This window comes from Giraffa tippelskirchi, chromosome 1 (assembly GCF_054371585.1).
Source record: "Giraffa tippelskirchi isolate mGirTip1 chromosome 1, T2T-mGirTip1v1.2.pri, whole genome shotgun sequence".
In the NCBI taxonomy this organism is placed as follows: Eukaryota; Metazoa; Chordata; class Mammalia; order Artiodactyla; family Giraffidae; genus Giraffa; species Giraffa tippelskirchi.
The window spans coordinates 76,055,268-76,077,843 of record NC_137275.1 but is presented as its reverse complement, the minus strand read 5'-3'; the positions used below and the strand labels follow the sequence as shown (position 1 = coordinate 76,077,843).

Here is a 22,576-nt window from a genome sequence, read left to right as displayed (position 1 = left end):
ACAGTGGTTTTTGGTCCACATAAACGAAAGTTTAGACTAGCCTGTAAAGGTTATTAATCATCTTGACCTAAAGCATTAAAATTTTTTGAAAGTTAATGTAGCATTTGAACCTTCATTTCTGAGTTCTTGGATAGTTTTTGGTGCAAGTCAGGCTGTAGAGTGGCTTATACAAAATCCTTAAAATTTATGCTACTGCAGATAGAAATAAGCATATGAGTCTCCGACTTCTGCTTTTCAATATTTCTTTTCCATTTTAAAAGCATAACCTTTTGATGCAACATATCTGCAATTATATAATTACATGATGCATATGCATCATGTTGAAATTACAGATGCTCCACTGTGCTCACATAGCTGACGGTGTAAAAATGCTACTATTCTATCCATTCATTGTAAGCAACCAGAAGATTAAAATGTTCCTGAGTGTTCTTAAGCCATTTACCAAAATGGTCAACAGACTGATTTTTATCACTCTTCCTCTCAGAAACATTTAAATAACTGTCCAATTAAATTCAATAGTCTTCATACGTGTTTATTATAGCAACTTTAGGCTAAAACACAGATTATTGGTTGTTTAAATTTCTGCTAATTCTACAAATTAATGAACAGATAAATAAATATTAGTTGACTGCTTCTTTGTCAATTCTAAGCCCCAAATCAAATACTAAAAGCAAAAAGGCCAGACCAAAATATGACCCAAACAAAATGAGCAGTAAAATCACCAACCAAATTTTACAGGGCATAGACAGATACTGAATTAAACTGATATTCTGTTTCAGTGGCAATAGTACTCCAGTGTCTTTTAGTTTTCATTGAGGCATCAAACTTTTAAGAGAAAATCTTAATGTGCTGTTTTGTTTTTTTCAATTAGACTCAGTTCAAATATGGTAGTATGTTATAGAGCCTTAAATGAGGCTTCTTAAAAATTTCCTTTTCGTAGATTAGAAGAAACAAAGAAGGATATGTGTATGTGCCCTCTGCTGGCAAAGCAAAGATCAGAATCTCTTTCTAGAGACAATAGAAACAAAATCCTGGAAGCAGAACACCACATTATATTGAAAGCTGTTTTACAGAGGGAGCAAAACACATTTGAATTAATTAAGTAAATGTCTTGGAAGAACCACAAGCAATTTTGGTATTGCAGTTTATAGCAAGGTTAAGTGAAGTTATTGGAAAATAACATAATATTTTCTACTCTTCAAAATTTTATTAATATATTAATTTGTTGAAAAACAATGAAGCTTATGTACCTAATTTGGCTAATTCCATAAAAGTTCTAGGAGACAAAATAAAGCTAAATTACTTTACAAGATTAATGTAAGCTTTGTAAGCTTCTGAAGCTAATTATAGACTGTCTCTCAATCTTAAAACTAGATAAATTTGGTATTTGTAGAATCAATACAATATTGATTTTTTAAAAATTGAGTTGAACTGATCTAACATTTCCTCCTATTTAAAGTCTCGAAAATAATGTAAAAACTAAATTTGTATAAGCTCATCAGTTTGAAGAAGGAAAAACTTTTTACAAAATGTAAAGATACAGAAAATAAAATTAATCTGCCTCAGGAATTTTGTAAACATTGACAGACAAATATCCCCCCAAAACTGAAAACACTTGCAGAGAATATAAATGAGTAATGGGGATGGGATCAATGCATTAGTGTCAACTCAGGAGAATGTGACAAATGGTGTCTTAGAAGAGTTGATTTGGGGCCTGGTGTTGTCTTCTCATCAAGTGTCTGGATGATAAACTACAGAACATATTGTTAAAATCTGAAAGTGACATTAAGGAGTTGAAGATAGATTTAGTCCCAATTTGGAAAATTTGGTGCTTTGGAGGTAAAAGTACCTCAGGAGTTAATCCGTTCAATGTCCTTTATTTTGCTAATGAGGAAATTGAGCCCCAGTAAGATTACGTAAGATCATAAAGATTGGAAAAAATCATAGTTTAATAATGAAATAATCAGATACAGAATGTAGTTCAATAAAGACAATAGTGGAGCTGTGCATTAGGAGGGAAAACAAAATATCCCATCAGTCTGGCAGAAAAATGGCTTATGATCATAGTTCATAACAAGTTGACCATGAAGCATTAGTCTGAGAGTACAGTATAAAATTTTTTCTTTAAAAAATCCCAGCCCAACAATATTAACAGACTAGAGGGAATTCAGAATGGAGGGAAATGTATAGCAAAAAATATATAAAGGAAATCAATTCCTTATGCTGTTACCAAATAGTTAAAAACTTTGATCAGTTACTTAATCTATTTGACCCTCAGTTTCTAAATATATAAAATGAACAGGTCAATTACGGGATCATTCCCTATCATTAGCTTTTTAGAAACTATGCTGTATTGGCTGGTATGCCTACTGACAGTGGGTTTCCTGAGGGGCACACACAGTAATACATTATTTTTAATTAAAAATTATATAACTTTATAAATTTGAAGAACAGTCACAAAACTAATTAATTAGTTAGAAAGCAACAGGATTTTTAGAGAATTCCCCTGGTGGCTCAGCTGGTAAAGAATCTGCCTGCAATGCGGGAGACCTGGGTTTGATCCCTGGGTTAGAAAGGTCTCCTGGAGAAGGAAAAGGCTATCCACTCCAGTATTCTGGCCTGGAGAATTCCATGGGCTGTATGTATAGTCCATGGGGTCACAAAGAGTCAGACACAACGGAGCGACTTTCACTTTCAGGGTTAAGGGAGAAGAAAGAGAAAAGGAGAAATGTGGAGTAGTCATGTCATCACAGGGTTGTATATCCAGGATAACAAATACTACAATTCTTTCATTTTACATATAAAGAAATAGGGAATGAGACAGTTAAATGATATGATTATAGTTAAAAGTTAACAAATGACAGAGAAGTATAGTCTCAGTCTAAGTCATACATTGCCTGTAACAGAGTAACAAGCTGTACTCCTTTACTGTGGTTAGAACCATAGGGCTGGAGAATAAGGAACTTAATTCCAAAGCATTCTCTCTATCTATAAGTTAAAAATCTATAAGTTAATGTCTAGCATCTAACAGTCTGGATAATAGATGGAAATTGACAATTTATTTCTTATATTTTAATTATTTTTTTCATCTTTACTTCACCTGCATATTTTCATAATGACATTGGGTATTTATTACTGGAAATTAAATTGTGAACATTAAATAAAATTTTCTAACAGCGTATTAGATTCTATTTAATACAAGCATACTGAGTTTACCATATAGCCACACTAGTAGTGAATAAGAGTGCAGCAGACAGTAACACATATGTTCATCAGTGAATTTTCTTATTGGTCTAACATCTTTAACAGACAGCGAGCTTATTCAGGTTTAATGTTTGTATTTCCTCAAAAAAATGTTATCTACCAAAAAGTAATGTTGAAGGGACAGTCAATGATTTGAATACATATGGAAATATGTATATAATAAACAAAATCTTCTCAACAAAGTAGCACGCCTTTCTTGATAAGTAAAATATCATCAAGGACCATTTGCCAGATGGAAGGGTGATACTGCAAGATGTAAAAGTGTCATGAGACGAGGAAATACAGCAAGAGACACGACAGAGTTGAATCAGAAAAAAGACCATGCAGATGGAGGCCAAGTTCTGACGAATATAACAAAATACGGTCAAGCTGTGTACCATATAAAGGAAATGGGAACTTATGGAGTGAGTAACAACTTAGCATTAGATGGCAAAAAGCACAAAAAAGAAAATTACAGATATAGCCATTGTTATTCACATTCTTTGTGAAGATGTTGGAGAGGCGGAAAGCCAAATTGAAACAATGTGTACAATCTACTAACAGCCAAGAGCGCCTAAATGAGGTATGACCAGATTGTCACACTTGCAGGTTATCCACTCCATTTGCAATGAACCATAACCTGTGGTAAAATCTAAGTAACACGGAGATAAAGGGAAGTAATGGCTGCTACATGGGAATGAGAAACAAAAACACAGTCTTCCACTTAATATTATATACAGAGCTGAACTTTCTAACATCGCTTGACTTCCTCTTGGGACAGTCATTTCTTTAGGAGGGATATGGATGAGAGGCATGCTCTGGAGTAGTATATTTTTCAAAAAGAGGAAGCTGACGAGTCTTACTGCCAGTGTAAATGTTGCTGGTGGCCAGTTTTAGAGGACCTTTTCTAGTTTGCTGTGTTAAGACAATGTGACTGCTTTTTAATCTCTCTTCAAATATCCAAGAACCACTCTGGGGAGCCACAGCTGGCCATCCATATCAGAATACTATAGGCAGTTCCATGCTTTATTAAGACAAAGGATTCTGGGTTTTATTCCTCCCCCCCTTTTTTTGTCTAGGTTATTTTGGCTTTCTATGAAATTCAATGGTACAGTGTAGTTAGTTATAATATTCATTGCTAGTGATTTTCATATTTCTTTAAAAATAAATTATAATGTTCAAATAAGATAAGCATCTATAATCAGAAGTGATTTTTTTATCTTTAAAAATTAATTTTATCAAGCTTCTCTGGTGGTTCAGTGGTAAAAAATCTGCCTGCTAATGCAGGAGACATGGGTTCAATCCCTGATCAGGAAGACCCCACTTACTGTGGAGCAACTAAGTCCATGCACCACAGCTATTGAGCCTGTGCTCTACAGCACAGGAGCCGTAACTACCGAGCCCAGGAGCACCAGCTACTGAATCCCACACATCTTAGAGCCCTTATTCCACAAGAGAAACCACTTCAATGAGAAACCCAAGCACCCACAACTAGAGGGTAGTCCTTGCTCTCTGAAACTAGAGAAAAGCCTGTGCAGCACCAAAGACCTAAGTACAGTCAAAAATACATGTTATTTAAAAAGCTGATTCTATCAAACAGCTGTTCATAATTGGAAAAAACCATGGCCTTGTGTATTGTCTAAGCAATCTATCTTTACCATATAATTTTCCTTGAAAGATACATACTGGAGGTACAGGAAAACTTTAGAACTGAAGTTCTGTAAATTTTGATTATCAGCACTAGTTGTTTCAAGGATCTCTGATTTGTTCCTGCATTATTCCCTACCATATTTCATTGACAGTTTCCATAACAGCAACTTGATCACACTCTCCCCCTGGTTAAGCCCCAATTTGCCTTTGTTTTAGGAAGTCAACTTATATATTTTGGAAGGTTCCCAATTTGGCCCATAACAAATTTTATTTAGAATAATACTGCAACAGAGCACAGTGAGCACAGCCCTTAACACACAGCCATTGCTGTGCATCATTACTCTGCACCCTGTTACCAGGCAACGGGTCCTGCTCAGCCATTGGTTGGTGCCTCAGTTGGCCCTGCCCACAAACAACCGTCACTGAGTGACCGTTAGTAGCACTGCTCTGTTACTGGTCAGTGCTGCAGTGTAACGAACTGTCTATGAGGAAGGCTTAGTGAAGCGATTCAGCCAACGGTCGTCAGGTGGAGAGAGAGGTAAGAGAGAGTCAGGCCTTCTCCCAGAGGCCCTCTGGCTCACCTGACCTTGGGCCAGTGGGTGAGCTGGGGGGCCCAGGGAACAAGCTAGGGGCTGTGTCCCATGCAGCTCCAGAGCCTTTGCCTTATCCCAGGCCTTGAGGCAGTGGTAGAAGCAGCAGTTGGCCTGCGTTGCAGGACCTGGTCCCCCCCCTCATCCTTTGGGAGGCCTGAGGAGCCTGAGGGTCAGTTGGGCGGGCACCTGGATCCCTCAACGATGACAGCTGGGCAGGTCTAGGGACCTGGCCCTGAGGAAGCCGCCAGCTAAGATCTGGCTCCTCTTAGCACGGACCGCACAGAATGGTACCTCTGAGGGGAAAGTTGTGCCTTGGGACCTTACCCTTTCTTGTCAGAACAAAGAGTAACATTTGGTAGAGATTTACAAGAACTTCATTACTTGACCATGACCCGACCTCAAGAACAAAGAATCTAACACCAAAAAGTGTGTAACAGCTCACCATGCCCCTCCCTCACCTTTCCTAGCAAAGGGCTTTGCTGCAAGGTTTCAGGGATTTTTAAGGCAACTCCTTGCAGGGCCCTGTAACAAACCTTTCTCTGTTTCAAACTCCAGTGTTTTGTTGTTGTTTGGCCTCACTGGGCATAGGGCACAAGGACTTGTGTTTTCGATGACAACATCTCTTTGTAAAAGCATTAGAACTGGGACTATATTAACTCTTTAATACATTATAAGGCAATATATTAAATCTCTTTCACAGAATCAACAAATTATATAAACTCATGTGATCTGGAGATAACTCCCCATTTAGCGTGAAAGAAATGAAAGCCTGGCCCACAGAAGTGATTTGTTCAAATTCACTCCACTGTGTCACTCCATAATAAGTGCTTGTGCTGAGCTGTGCTTAGTTGCTCAGCCCTGTCTGACTCTTTGTGACCACATGGACTATATAGACCGCCAGGCTCTTCTGTCCATGGGGATTCTCCAGGCAGGAATACTGGAAAAGGTTGCCACGCCCTCCTCCAGCAGATTTTCCCAACGCAGGGATCAAAGCCAGGTCTCCCGCATTGCAGGCGGATTCGTTACTATCTGAGTTACCAGGGAAGCCCAAGAATACTGGAGTGAGTAGCCTATTCTTTTCTACAGGGGATCTTCCCAACCCAGCTATCAAACCAGGGTCTCCTGCATCGCAGGTGGATTCTTTAGCAGCTGAGCTACCAGGGCAGTCCATAAGTGCTTAGTATACTTTATTATGGGTCTTCCCTTGTAGCTTAGTCGGTAAAGAATCTGCCAGCAATGCAGGAGACCTGGGTTCGATTCCTGGGTCAGGAAGATCCCCTGGGGAAGGAAATGGCAACCCACTCCAGTATTCTTGCCTGGAGAATCCCCATGGACAGAGGAGCCTGATAGGCTACAGTCCATGGAGTCTCAAGAGTTGGACACAACTTAGCGACTAAACCACCACCACCATACTTCATCACTCATTATATCAACACAATTTAGTGTATATATATTGGATTTTCAACACTGTGATAGCACTGTGGAGTTTGTGGCAGACACAGGAAGAAGTAGTTCTGTCCTTATGGAGCTTACAGCCACAGAAAAAGTACTAGTATTCCAAAATAATATGCCAAAAATATAAAGCACACCTGTGATAAATACTACAAGAGAATTTCATAGTGTGGTAAGAATCAACAATAGGGTGACTTATTTGAGTTAATTAGAACAATTTCCCAGCAGAAATAAATGAGCTAAGGGCTGAATTTTGAGGAATTGCCAAATAAAAAAGGGAGAGAAATTTGTAAGTAGGAAGGTCCCATGGCGGTGGTCTACAAAGCCCTACCTGTGTGTAGCCTCCATTATCTCTTTGACATCTCTGCTCTGCTCGCCCTCCCCACTCAGCCTCAGTCGTGCTGTCTTCTGAGCAGGTAGAGCTTCTGCTTAACACTCTTAGCCCTCATCCACACAATATCTCCTCAGTCATGCGGTATCTTCTCAGCTAGCTCCTTAACATTCCCAGTGAAGCCTCTCCTGACCATCTTATTTTCCATAACACTAAAGTCTGCTCCATTATGTCCTCCAGTATTATGTGGCTTGATTAACCTTTTTTTCTCCTCATATTGCTTTTTCACACAGTTTATGATTTATATGTAATATGTATTGTGTATTGATTGATTCTTCAGCTAAAACACAGGATCTGTTGAGGGCAGTGATCTTTGTCTAATGTATACCAAATACCACAGACAGATACATAGTAACTGTTCAAAAAATACATATTGGTGAAACTGACTTACTGATTGCTGAAGGAAGGCTTCAGTCTGGAGCATGAAGTTTAGAGAGGTAGAGGCCAGACCTGGCAATCTTGTGATGTTTTGTAACTGAGGGGGGAGAGAGAGAGAGAGGAGAAAAGAAGAGAGGGGCCATTAAAAGATTTTAAGAAGGGGAACAGGGGAATCTGAGTAGATTTAAATTTTGAAAAAGTACCCTGGTATTAGCTGCTGTAGTAATCCAGGCAAAAGCTTAGGTTAGGGTGACAGGGCAAGATGGAAAGCAAAGAATGGAGTCAACAGAAATTTAGGAGGTAAAATGTTGGTTACACAAAGAAAGTTTGTGTAGCCAAGAATGCATCCTTTTTCATGATTCCTCCCATGTTCTTTCTATTAGAGAGAGAGAAAAGAGCATGGATTTTATTTTTAGTAGGATCTCAGCATAAATTCTGATTTCAAAACATACTAAGTAACTCTGAACAAGTAACTACCCCTGAAACCCTCAAATAGCTGTCTATGCACAAAGTGACACACTTCTGGGCAGACTTTCTGTAAATATTAAATTAGAAGTGTATGTCAAGCACCTAGCAGTCAACAAATAGAAGCTGTTCTTAATAGCATCTTTCTCTGTATAATAACTTTCTTTAGAAAAAAAAAAGCTGTTTTATAAGGTTTGATCTGCATTTTGGCTTTTCTTCAAATTGTCACTTATGAATGTTGCAATAAGCAGCAATGTCTTGCTGCTACTACTATAAAACAGAGCATCTACTGTAATTGTCACCTTCAGAAATGCACTATATATGACAAATGTAGTAATAACGGCCTCTAATTGTCACCTCCCTCCTTGACACTAGCTTGACCGTATGATTGATTCTGGCCAATGCAATAGCAAATATGACTTAAGCTGAGGCTTGAAAAGCACTCCCACTGTGGGACTTCCGTCTTTGTTGCTCCTGCGTTCACTGTGACTGTCCTCTGTCAAGAAGTCCACTCTAGCCTCCTGGAGGATGAGCGACCACGTAGAACTGAGATGAGCTATCTCAGCTGTAGCCCCCAAGCTCAAGAAGAGTGCGAGTGATCATTTTTATGATGTCATCCTAGACCAAACGGCCCCAGTCGAGATATACTTCCTAACCACAGAGATCACCCAAACTGATTCAGACCAGTGGAATTGCCCAGTAGATCTTGTGGCTTGTGAGAAAGACTAAAAGTTTCTTGATTTAGGCTACTAAGATTTTGAGTAATTTGTTATGAGGCAAAATCATTTGATTGACATATCAATGTATCTCCAGTCCCTAGCAAGATGCCTAGAACATAGTGAATAATCAGTAAATACTCCAAGAATTCTGAATCTTTATTTAATGACCTTAAAACAACATGTGATGGGATCAATTGCTTAAAGTTAATGTTTTGAATAAAAAACAATTTTTCTTCAGTAGTTACTATAACATAAGTTATCAGATACAAATTTTTCTGCCTTGGTAACAGTGTTACAAACGTTATTTTCTTAAACTTTTGTGTGATTTATAAGCCATAAAGATCAAATATAATTTTGGTTCTATGTTAATTGTGAAATTTTAGTTTGCATGAATTAATAACTAATTATGAATGTCAGGAAAATACTTTACATACATATCTAAGTATGCACTTAAAAGTACATTTATATATAAAAGTGCATTTATATTTGTGTGTGTATGCATATATGTGTATGTATATATATGGACATGAGTTTGAGCAAACTCCAGGAAATAGTGAATGACAGAAAAGCCTGGTGTGCTGCAGTCCATGAGGTCGCAAGTAGTTAGACACAACTTAGCGACTAAACAATGACACATATATGGATGCAAGTGATTGAATTTTACATTGGGAAGATTAAATAAAATTATATGGCTTGGAGAGCAGTCACAGTTGAGAGAAAGAGTTGGCTAAGACCAGCTGTGGAGAAATTTGAATAAAACTTGAAGACTAATATATCACTTAGAATAAATACCACAGTCCTTACAACACTTATTGTGACTTATGAGGCCCTACCTATACTGTTACAAGTTACTCTCTGATTTCATTTCTGATTACCTCCTTGTTTTCTCCACTACAGCTCTGACGGTCTTTTTGTTCTTCAAACTTGCCAAACATGTTTACCTCAGGGCCTTCGCATTTACTAATTCCAATGCCTGGATGCTTTTTCCAAATAGTTACATGGTTAGCTCACTCACTTTCTTCAGGTTTATTCTTAATAACCACTTAATCAACAAAAACTTCCTTGGTTGACCTATTTAATGTCTCAACATCCTTTCAAGATGTCTCTGATTTATCCCACTTCTCTGATTTCAATTTTCTCCTTAACATTCATCACTGTATCAAGTGCTATACATTTTACTTATCTATTTTCTTTATCATCTACCTCCGCGCACTAGAATATAGCCAAATAAGGATAGAGATTTTATCTAAAGGTTTACTACTTTATTCTCAGTACTTAGAACAGTGACTGACATATAATAAAAGCCTGCTAATAATAAATAAATGAAAGACAAGTGTTCTTATTCCTAGATGTTTCAGTGTCTGTGGATTACCTGGACATTTTATAGAACTTTGGTATAACTATAGATATAATTGCAGTTTTATTGGGAGAAGGTCCATGACTTTTAGAAGATTAACAGATTACTTAGAGCAGTAAACCAAAATGCTACAAAGAATTGATCTAAAGAATTTAAAATATTTTTTGAAATGGAGAGGTGAGAGCTACTGAAGCTTTTTAAGAAGGGGAGAAATAAGAGAATGGTACTAAAGGAAGGTTAAGCAGACAGAATGATGGATTCAAATAAGGATAGATTAAAGGCAAAGAGACCAGTCAGGAGATTATTGTAGTAAGTAAAACAAGAATTAATGAGGTCTTGAACTGAAAGCATGGTTTTGGGGAATGAAAAGAAGTGTTCATTCTCATTATGTGCAAATACCAGCAGTAATGGCTACTATGTTACAGTGATAGCATTGCTGAAATGGAAATCAAGTATCATAGTAAGAAAAATATATTCCTTTTTAAAACTAAACAAAACTTCAAATAGTGAGATGCTATGGGCTGAGATAACCTCACTACATTAAACAGAGAAGTCTTTCACCATAATGCCCCAACCAATTTCAACTTTAATCCACAGGTCATCTTTTCTCTCTGCCTACTAAGGCCATTGTGAGTGGTTTTGATTGTGAGAAAGATGGTGGGCATTATTTGATTAGTCTCATTACAGGGACTGGAGTAAGAAAAAACAACACATCACTTACCAGTTTTACTCTTTTGATTTAATTAGCCATGAATATATTTAAATATTTTCACTTTCAGCTAGATAATTAAAGTAACATTATTTGGAAAGTATCTTAATGGAAATTATTTGAAATGTTTCACTGACTATTGTTCCCTGCAGCAGAGAGAAATAAACACATAATCTTGAGAACTGACTTCTCACACTAAGTTAATTCTAAGTCCTATTTTTTTGTGCATTTTGTGTTCTCATCAATAATTTATCTGTGTAATTTTGGTAGAAAATAATACTTTAAATTATCCATTGGTTAAATTCTCATGAAAAAATTCTTTAAGAATGTTGATGCTATCTTTATAAACCTCCAGCACCATGCTAGATAATCAATTTTGAAAACACAATGGTAAATAATTATTTTCATTTTCTCAAATTGTTCCAAAGGGGCCAGAATACATGGTGAGTCATGAGCTAATATAGTGAATAATCAGAAATTGAACAATACAAATGTTAGCTGCTATTATTTGAGGAATTGTTAGTAATGCAATGCAATTCAGCAACTGGGGAGATGCTCTTCACTCTTGAATTTCTTTGCACGTGCCGGGAATTTGATGCCATTACTGCTCTTTTCCTAACAGGCCCAAGGCAGATGTCCCTTCTCTTCCTTGAACAAATCCTAGATTCTGATCTTGACCTTTAATTTACCAATCTTGATAGTACAATATTCCTTCAGTTTCTGCAACTGGATATGCAACTGGTCCAGTGCATATATCCCTTACACAGTGTTCATGGATTTTCTTCCAAAGGAGGTTCCCACTGCAAAACACATATACTTCCCTTCTTACTCTGGCCCTTCTCCCTCTTACTCTGGCCCTTCTTCTCCCCTCTCACAGTACTTCTCCTTCTCAATCAGTTCTTTGCATCCAGGTCCAAACTGTCTTCTCAGCCCTCAGGATTCAAATATACCTTCCATGTTGCTGAAGATATGATCATACTATTAACTTTCTCATTTCCCATTACTTTCACAGGTTGTACTTTTTTATTCTTTTCACTATGCTGCTCTCTCTACCTGCTAAACGTTCTCATTCCTTGTTTTAGTTTCACTGAATCCCTTCTCTTGCCTAGGAAGACTCCTCCTTCATGTATTTTTACTGAACATTCTTTCATCATATAGTAATGTTATGCAATTCCTTGGTCATCTTTTATCTCCAGTGTCTAACATAGTGATTGGTGCACAATTTGTTTTGACAGTGATAATACTTTCAATCAAATGATGATTCTAATGATGGAAATTTCAGGTTACGTAAGTGAAAAAGGAAAGAAATGTCTTTTAAACTGTGCCACATAAGTTTAAGGTGGGCTTAATCACTGCTATTCAACCACTACACTTAGAAACCTTAATCTGCCTTTGGGGCTTCCCTCGTGGCTCAGCGGTAAAGAATCTGCCTGTAATGCAGGAGCCTCAGGAGACGTACGGAGAGGGCAATGGCAACCCACTCCAGTACTCTTGCCTGGAAAATCCCATGGACAGAGGAAGTGACTTAGCAGTAGTAGCAGCAGCAGGAGACGTAGGTTTGATCCCTATGTCAGGAAGATCCCCTGGAGTAGGGCATGGCAACCCACTCCAGTATTCTTGCTTGGAGAAGCCCATGGACAGAGGAGCCTGGTGGGCTACAGTCCATAGAGTCGCAAAGAGACGGACACAACTTAGCACACACACTTGAAATCTGCCTTTGGCTCAGCCATTCTCTGGATTCTGGCTCCCATAATAAGGTCATGTCGACATCTAGAAATGAAAGAAGAGAAAAGGAAAAGTTTTCGGGAAAGAATCAAGGAAACTGCAACTTGGCTTCTAATGACTTCTGGAACTATAGAAAGCTGGGCAGGAAAAGCACTGGCTCTCAAAGGATACACACAAATGCCAACCATTTAAACCCTTGCTGTGACTAAGCAGGTAAAAAAAAATAAAACAGCAAAAACATAGCCTCTCAAAAAAGAAGAGGTACTTGGCTCCCTCTGTAACAAAGGAAATTTCAGTAGCCATGACAGATGCTTTCATCCAGCTATTGCATTCTAGAATACAAATACTGGACCATCCCAGGAATTCTTGGCTGTCTGACAAGAGAGTCATCAAATCTCACTGTCTACTCAAGCTAACCACTTGGAAATGAACCTTCATGCTAAAATGAGCCACCTTGTGTATATACATCCAGACACACTGGCATAGTAGCCCTGATTCAAAACTAAGATTCCTGTGTCTTAAACTTTAACTAGAAGCATATAGTGAGTCCAACTGCTAGAGTTGCAGAAAATGTTTTAAGTTTCTGGAATGAATCCCTGATACCTAAGAACTAATATTGGACTGCATTTCACATAAAGGGTCAAGTTTCATTAAAGAAATGAAATGATAATTGTTACATAATTTGAAATAATGACATTTAAACATTAATGTATATATGTATTATAGATGCTCTTTAACATTTAGACATATTCTCAGTATTTTTACATAAAACCAAACTAGAAATATACAGTAAATCTACCTTTCAAAAGCAAATTCCATATTACTATTCCTTTTGATTACTATTTTTATCTAAAGTAATATACCTTTAATATGATTTCTATATCTTATAGTGGAGAAACAATGAAGCTATTTCATTAACAGTACTATTGAAAAAATGTTGCACATGTCCCTACCTTCCTCACAGTCTCATGAGAATTTGAGGACAATATGAAAAACAAAGTATTCAGTGATTATTGATTCAGTGATTCCCACTCTCCTTTCTCTTCCTGGCAACATCTATGAATCATGCTTCATATAAGATTTGAAAACAAGGGGAGGGCACTAAAATAATTCATATACATAAACATAACAGTGTATTATTTGATCTTTAAATTTTGCCTACCTTGTGTTTTACTTTGCTATCATTTGTTTATGTTTTGAAAATGGGTCTGTTTACTTCTAAGAAATAGATTCTAAAATAGGATTACCAGAGCATCACTCAACAAAAACAGCACCAGTTAAGGAATCTGTTTATCTAAAATTCATCTAGCTCTACTCCACTAGGAAGAGAAAGATGCATTCTTGGCTCTTGTCCTCAACATTTTAAAGAACCCTATGTCCTTCTGAGAGTACTCTGTATTTTTAAATTTTGGGATCCTATTATAAAATTACATGGCAACTTTATTTCCATTCTGTGTAAATAGCTTAGCATCTCAACATATTAGTTGAGCAATAGTTTCCTTGATAAGGAAGAAGAAAGGAAGGAAGGGAGGGAAGGAGGAAATAAAAGTCAATCTGAAATAAGAAGATTTGCCATTATGCTCCAAAGCCAAAGCCACACCATCTTCAGTGGACAACAGCAGAAATTATCTCATTGTGACCTCTAGTGTTGGCATTTGTGGGTTTTGCAGGCACCACATAGGTCAGCCTCAGCAAGAAGCAGAGGTGATAGAGGTGTTAGTAGGTGGCAGTGAGGAGTGGTGCTGATAGAGGTGATGATCAGGTTTCATATGGGTTGCTCAGTAATGGAGGGCTCAGAACACATGGCTTATCCCAGAGCACATGCAAGCCACTTCTTGGGACTCTGCCTAGTATGCAAAAAAGTCTTTGAAGAAGATAAAGATACTGTGTTTTCAAAGAAATAGTTTTGCTTATTCTGAATATCACCACATATTTATATGTAAACTGGAGTAGCTAGCAGAAATAAAAGTTGCATTTTGATTCAAGAGGAAATTAGACTGATGAAAATGAGACATAAGTCTGAAAGTGATTTTTTTTGAAAAAGTATTTATTCAAGGAGACCACAAAATCTAAAGCCAAAGGAAAAAAGAAATGGTCAAGTTTTGAGATCACTTTTATTAATAATCAGTGTAAGGTATTTGTGAGAGATACAAAGATTCTTTGAGTGCTCTTAAAATCAGTCTCAATTTCCTCTGCCCCAATCCTTCTTAGAGTCAATAGTCATATGATGTCTACTAAATGGCATGGCTTTTCCAGCTGATAATTTGTTGTGGACTTTTCTTTATGGAGACGCTCTGTACGGTCAGCGAAAACAAGACCAGGAGCTGACTGTGCCTCAGATCATGAACTCCTTACTGTCAAATTCAGACTTAAATTGAAGAAAGTAGGGAAAACCACTAGACCATTTAGGTATGACCTAAATCAAATCCCTTATGATTATACAGTGGAAGAGAGAAATAGATTCAAGGGATTAGATCTGATAGAATGCCTGAAGAACTATCGATGGAGGTTCGTGACATTGTACAGAAGACAGGGATCAAGACCATCTCCAAGAAAAAGAAATGAAAAAAAGCAAACTGGAAGTCTGAGGAGGCCTTACAAATAGCTGTGAAAAGAAGAGAAGTGAAAGGCAAAGGAGAAAAGGAAAGATATACGCATTTGAATGCAGAGTTCCAAAGAATAGAAAGGAGAGACAAGAAAGCCTTCCTCAGTGATCAGTGCGAAGAAATAGAGGAAAATAATAGAATGGGAAAGACTAGAGATCTCTTCAAGAAAATTAGAGATACCAAGGGAATATTTCATGCAGAGATGGGCTCAATAAAGGACAGAAATCATATGGACCTAACAGAAGCAGAAGATATTAAGAAGAGGTGGCAAGAATACACAGAAGAACTATATAAAAAAGATCTTCATTACCCAGATAATCACCATGGTATGATCACTCACCTAGAGCTGGACATCCTGGAATGTGAAGTCAAGTGGGCCTTAGGAAGCATCACTAAGAACAAAGCTAATGGAGGTGATGGAATTCCAGTTGAGCTATTTCAAATCCTAAAAGATGATGCTGTGAAAGTGCTGCACTCAATATGCCAGCAAATATGGAAAACTCAGCAGTGGCCACAGGACCGGAAAAGGTCATTTTCATTCCAATCCCAAAGAAAAGCAATGCCAAAGAATGCTCAAACTACTGCACAATTGCACTTATCTCACACGCTGGTAAAGTAATGCTCAAAATTCTCCAAGCCAGGTTTCAACAGTATGTGAACTGTGAACTTCCAGATGTTCAAGCTGAATTTAGAAAAGGCAGAGGAACCAGAGATCAAATTGCCAGCATCCGTTGGAATATCATAAAATTGAGAGTTCCAGGAAAACATCTACTTCTGCTTTATTGACTATGCCAAAGCCTTTGATTGTGTGGATTGCAATAAACTGTGGAATATTCTGAAAGAGATGGGAATACCAGACCATCTGACCTGCCTCTTGAGAAATCTGTATGCAGGTCAGGAAGCAACAGTTAGAATGGGACATGGAACAACAGACAGGTTCCAAATCTGGAAAGGAGTACGTCAAGGCTGTATATTGTCAACGTGCTTATTTAACTTATATGCAGAGTACATCATGAGAAATGCTGGGCTGGATGAAGCCCAAGCTGGAATCAAGATTTCTGGGAGAAATATCAATAACCTCAGATATGCAGATGACACCACCCTTATGGCAGAAAGCAAAGAAGAACTAAAGAGCCTCTTGATGAAAGTGAAAGAGGAGAGTGAAAAAGTTGACTTAAAAGTCAACGTTCAGAAAACTAAGATCATGGCATCTGGTCCTATCACTTCATGGGAAATATATGGGGAGACAATGGAAAAAGTGGTAGAGTTATCTTTTTTGGCTCCATAATCACTGCAGGTGGTGACTGCAGCCATGAAATTAAAAGACGCTCCTAGCAAGAAAAGTTATGACCAACCTGGATGGCATATTTAAAAGCAGAGACATTTCTTTGCCAACAAAGGTCCATCTAGTCAAGGCTATGGTTTTTCCAGCAGTCATGTTTGGATGTGAGAGTTGGACTGTGAGGAAAGCAGAGCGCCAAAGAATTGATGCTTCTGAACTGTGGTGTTAGAGAAGATTCTTGAGAGTCCCTTGGACTGCAAGGAGATCCAACCAGTCCATTCCAAAGGAAATCAGTCCTGAATATTTACTGGAAGGCCTGATGCTGTAGCTGAACCTCCAATACTTTGGCCACCTGATGTGAAGATCTGACTCATTTGAAAAGACCCTGATGCTGAGAAAGATTGAGGGCAGGAGGAGAAGGAGATGATAGAGGATGAGATGGTTGGATGGCATCACCGACTCAATGGACTTGAGTTTCAGTAAACTCCGGCAGTTGGTGATGGACAGGGAAGTCTGGTGTCCTGCAGTCCATAGGGTCGCAAAGAGTCGGACACGACTGAGCAACTGAACTTAACTGTTTCATTCTTCTCCCTGTTTGAAATTTTATTTAACAGTTTTATTAAAAGAAAATAAAATCCTCCTTTCTCAAAACATCTTACAGCTACTGATTAGAACTAAACTTTACTCATAAAGGGAAGAAAGGACTGGTAAAAGCCGGTGGAAGCACTTCACCTTCTGTGTACTCATTTCAACTCAGGTGAGTTTTTTAGTAACTAAAAGCAATTTCATTTGACTTTCTCGATGACCTTTCTGAGATTATGTATTGGCAGCTTAAGGTACCTTGTAGAGGAACTGGCCATCTTTCAAAAGCACCAACATAATTGGCACTCCTTCCAATAACCTTTTCAGAGTCACAAGGGTAAGTGAAAACAGACCAAACCAAACATTCAAAATGGTCTTTCTTGGGCAAGGTCAAAGTCTTTTTTTGTTTGATTTTTGTTGTTTTGTTTTATTGTTTTATTTTTTGTAAGAGGGAGCTGCACTCATAATTCTGTCAACCTAGAACCTTTTTTAAATATGGAGATAAAACAGAGTAAATCCATCATTACATTTATTTCCTGTACTAGTAACAATCCGGAGAAGGCAATGGCACCCCACTCCAGTATTCTTGCCTGGAAAATCCCATGGACGGAGAAGCCTGGTAGGCTATAGTCCATGGGGCCGCTAAGAGTCGGACACGACTGAGCGACTTCACTTTCACTTTTCACTTTCATGCATTGGAGAAGGCAATGGCACCCCACTCCAGTACTCTTGCCTGGAAAATCCCAGGGACGGAGGAACCTGGTAGGCTGCAGTCCATGGGGTCGCGAGACTCGGACATGACTGAGCGACTTCACTTTCACTTTTCACTTTCATGCACTGGAGAAGGAAATGGCAACCCACTCCAGTGTTCTTGCCTGGAGAATCCCAGGGACGGGGGAGTCTGGTGGACTGCCGTCTATGGGGTCGCACAGAGTCGGACACGACTGAAGCGACTTAGCAGCAGCAGTAACAATCACTGTAAGAGATACAGAGAAAAATATTTAGTGATCAAAATCTGAACACAAAAATGCTCCTTAAGTCTCTTCATGGTCAAAACACTACAAATGATATAGCTAAGCGCTGAATGCAAGAAAAGTCAGGGGCGTTATTTTCTTAACTAGTATGAGTATCATAGGGCCAACTGTGTCATTCTGTTCCTCCATGATCTGCTAATTACTGGAATACATGACAGTAAATTAATTGGGGATATTTTTGTTTAATCCTTGGCATGGGGAGAGTTGAATTGCTCCTGCTTCTGGCCCACTGTGTTTCACCATCTGGAAGGCCACAAACCGCCGGAAGTGCCCCCTTCCTCCCAAAGAAAAAACGAAAGATAAATGCTTTTGAACACTGCCTTATGCCTGTTTAAGCATCAGTTTCTGATTATACACAGTAGCTTATTCTACCCCTCCCCCTTACTCTTTTCATTTCCCTCCCTCCAACTCTCCTGACAAGGAGAGAGAAAGAAGGAAATCTTACATGTTCTACACTCCTGTTATGATCCCCAGTGTGGTGCCATTAAACACTACCCTTTCTGAGTGGGTCTAATTGGCCAATATATGGTGCTTTCTATTGATGCTTTTTAGTCACTAAAGAGTTTGATGTACTTACATGTATATAATGCAGCATATGAAGGTCATTTTCTTCACCCTTATTGTTCTGCCATTTAAATAGTTATTCTATGTGACTCTCCATGTAATTAACTGGTTTGGTAGCAATTTCAAGGACTTCAGAGAGACAAAGGGAAAACTGAAAAATGCCACATTTGTGAATTGGTTTGCATTCGGATTACTTGTCTTTTCCCTAGACCACCAGATGTCAGCCTAAATTGAAGAATGGAAAAGAAACTGTGTATCAGAGTGTTAGTGTCTAGTGTGCCAGATGGAGTTTTACACAACCCTGCAGGAATAGTTAGCCAGCAGTAGTTAAAATTCAGTGTTAGAAATAGCACAAGTGACATTGCACGCACTGTAGCACTTTTTGATTATGGAACTTAATTGTATCATAGATCATTGATAGCTTAATTTATGAGGATTGATTTTGTTAATTCAAGCAGTTCAAAAGTCACTGTTAAAGCTTCAGTCCATTTAATTGTATCTGACTTAAGCTTTACTCATGCTCTCAGAAGACAAATGGCTGCATAGAGGTAATACATTTTTATTTTTTCTGCTGTTTATCCATTCATTTCTGTGTGTATACTTTTCTGTGATTTATGTTTCGATGAGTTGCTCTCAGTTGAACTAAAAAAGTGCAGATGTTAAACTCTTTTGAAAATGTCACTTTTGATTTCATGACCATGGGAAAACCAACAACCATAGAATGTTAAAGATTTTCCTCTCAATGTTACTATCCATTTCAGACTGGAAGATCTCAGGTGTTACTTCTTTGGACCAAATTGTTGTAAGCTAATCTAATACAAGTGGTCTGCTATATTTATATAGGGAAATTCCCTATATTCCATGGAGGGAAATTCCATGAACACATGCATTAATAAAAGCAGTCAAGAATATCTTTAATTTTAATTGTATTTTTACTTTAACATAGGAACATGAGTAATATGACTTCCTAGGTGGCACAGTGGTAAAGAATCTGCCTGCCAATGCGGGAGATGCAAGAGACATGGGTTCAATCCTTGGGTTAGGAAGATCCCCTGGAGTTGGAAATGGCAACCCACTCCAGTATTCTTTGCCTGAAAAATTCCATGGACAGAGGAGCCTGGTGGGCTACAGTCCCTACTAGGGTTTTGAAGAGTCAGATGACTGAGAGTGTGCACACACCCACACAAGTAATATGTTAAATTGAAAAACAGAGGAATTAATTTAAATGATTAAGCCAGTTCATGTGTATGTATGTGTGTGTGAGAGAGAAGGAGATATGTATATTTTGCACTGATAGTTTATTTAGAATTCAATCTTGCTCAAGCTGGCTCTCATCATTAATGTATCAAATGAAATGAGGTTTTTCTCCCTCTGTCTCTTCACCTTCTCCTTGAATTTTTAACTCTGATGTTATTTGAACACCAGTAGCCAGGTTCTTATCTTTTTTTCACCCCACTGAGCTATGAAATCCAAATTTCCTTTGAAGCCAATGATAATGATAATAAAACCTCACATTTGCTTATCATTCTGAAAATAAAAGAGCTTAAAATACTCTACAGACACAATCTTATTAACCTCATAATAAAGTCCTTTTAGATATAGTGAATGCAAATTTCAAAAAAGGTTAAAGGTTTGCTCCATTATTGATGGCAGGATCAAATCAAACTCCTTATTTTATCTCAAAAGTGGCTTTGATATCTGAACTTAATTTTTAAATCAGATTAGCAAGAAAGAGGGACAAAATAAGAAGCTGGCCCTTTATTCAGTTTTTCTTAGTCCTTAATAAGAAAATCTTCTATAACGATTTTCTATAATAGAAAATAACATCTGAAGACTTAGGTTTGATTATATCCTACTATTATGTTTGTATATTTTGAATCTCAAATATCTAATGTATATGTATATGCTTTAGCAATATTATAATAACCAAGAGGCATATTAATCTCTAGCACATTATAAACAGCCTAAGGTACAGGTTTTGTAATATCCCCCCTGCACAAAAATCTTCATATGATAGAGATACTACTGTCTAAAAGATGATAGGATATTCTTACTTCTTTCCCAACACAACCACAATGTACATTAAGAAAAATTTAAGAATAGATTTGATTTGCTAATTGTAATTCCAGAAAGAAATTGCAAAGAAAATCAAAGACAAAATGCAACACAAGTCTATCCCATTTATTCAAGCCAGTATGTGTGGAAGTGATGTAATGGGTCCTGTTACCATAGGTATGATTAGAGACTGAATCTGAATAAATGCTTTCAGGCACAAGGATGTAATGATAAATATACCACATATAGTGGCTTTAGTTTTGGTTTTGTTTTTCCTATCCAAAGTGGCATAACAAAAATTTTGGATTTTGCCTTGCCAGTGCTTCCCAAAGTCTCAAGTCAAAAAAAAAAAGAAAGAAAAAGTTTCTTAAAGTCACAAAATGGTAGGTAATAGTTGAACCATTTTGAGTTTCACCAAGTATTTGTTTATTGTTTAGATGACAAATAACTTTGAGAATTTCCCTGAGGACTTGTTCACTCTCATCCTCCACACAGCTCAATGCAAATGAAATCTGGGATTGCTGAATCTTCTATCCTTTCCCACTCAATTCAGCAACAGCCCAAGTCCACCACAGCACCTTTGTCCACAATGCTTGGCACACAGCAGAGGCTCAAATGTGTACTAAAAAAAAAAAGAATTGTACAATTTCATTTAACCATGTTCATTTAACCAAGTTCAGTCACTCAGTCATGTCCGACTCTTTGCAACCCCATGGACCGCAGCATGCCAGGCTTCCCTGTCCATCACCAACTCCTGGAGCTTGCTCAAACTCATGTCCATAGAGTTAGTGATGCCATCCAACCATCTCATCTTCTTTTGTCCCCTTCTCCTTCTGCCTTCAATATTTCCCAGCATCAGAGTGTTTTCCAATGAGTCAGCTCTTTGCATCAGGTAACCAAAGTACTGGAGCTTCAGCTTCAGCATCAATCCTTCTAATGAATGTTCAGTACTGATTTCCTTTAGGATTGACTGGTTTTATATCCTTGCAGGCTAAGGAACTCTCAAGAGTCTTCTCCAACACCACAGTTCAAAAGCATCGTGTTACTCTTACAAGTACTTTTATTTGTGTTTTACTTTTACATGTTACTCTTACAAGTACTTTTAAAAGTTACTCTAACAAGTAACATGTTAACCATGTTTCTCTTTCATATTTCCAAATCCCTACATTGTTGCTGAATGGTTTTTAAACTCTTGGCACATTAAAGAGCCAATCTTGTGTGGCATGTTTTAGCTCTTGCTAGACATACGCAGAGCTTTCTGTGTATTAAACTCTTCATTTTTAGAGTTATGTTATTTTAAAATTATTCTACATATTTAAAAAAGATAAACATGCAGACTCAGAAAATGTAGTGATTTCTTCTTTATATTGGTAAAAATTAACTGGATAACTTTATTGGGAAAAAATTCCATGCTGAGAAGTAAAAGATCTTTTCTTTGCATTTAATTAACTGTTGCCATTTCAGGCTTAAGATAAAGGAAATTTATTTTTAAAAGAATTTTATTTAAATTAGATAAGCAATCTGCAGATCAGTGAGAAAGAGCCTATGGTCCTTTGAAGAGCATGTTTCTTCAGGTTTCTCCCATTAAAAGGGTAAAGGAGCATTGAAATTGCATAAATAATGCTAATTAATATTTAATGAGTGATTGACCGAATGCCAGATGTGGACCTACCGTGACCAAAACCAAGGAAATATCTTTCAATGATTTTCACAGTCAATGTCTTTGGCGAATCATTTTTCAAATAGGTTGTTAAGATATCCCTGGTTTTCA

The 22,576-nt window shown here is 37.6% G+C and overlaps 1 protein-coding gene and 2 long non-coding RNA genes across 4 annotated transcripts in view; 1 reads left to right on the top strand and 2 right to left on the bottom strand.

Annotated features, from left to right (window-relative positions):
* Positions 1 to 5,239, bottom strand: part of LOC145546796 (uncharacterized) — a 48,867-nt gene extending 43,628 nt beyond the window's left edge. The window contains exon 1 of the long non-coding RNA XR_014083278.1: positions 4,930 to 5,239. This is a non-coding gene — a long non-coding RNA (uncharacterized LOC145546796). The remainder of the gene's footprint in view (positions 1 to 4,929) is intronic.
* A 99-nt stretch (positions 5,240 to 5,338) lies between these two features.
* LOC145546795 (uncharacterized) lies at positions 5,339 to 8,843 on the bottom strand. The gene is made up of 2 exons (XR_014083277.1): positions 6,822 to 8,843; positions 5,339 to 6,371 (listed from the first exon to the last, which is right to left on the bottom strand). It is a non-coding gene; the product is annotated as an uncharacterized LOC145546795 (long non-coding RNA).
* The window catches only part of SNCA (synuclein alpha), a 347,772-nt gene continuing 330,548 nt past the window's right edge, over positions 5,353 to 22,576 (top strand). For both annotated transcript variants that reach the window (XM_081594657.1, XM_081594680.1), the window contains exon 1: positions 5,353 to 5,431. The gene's annotated coding sequence lies outside the window, so the exon portion shown is untranslated. The remainder of the gene's footprint in view (positions 5,432 to 22,576) is intronic.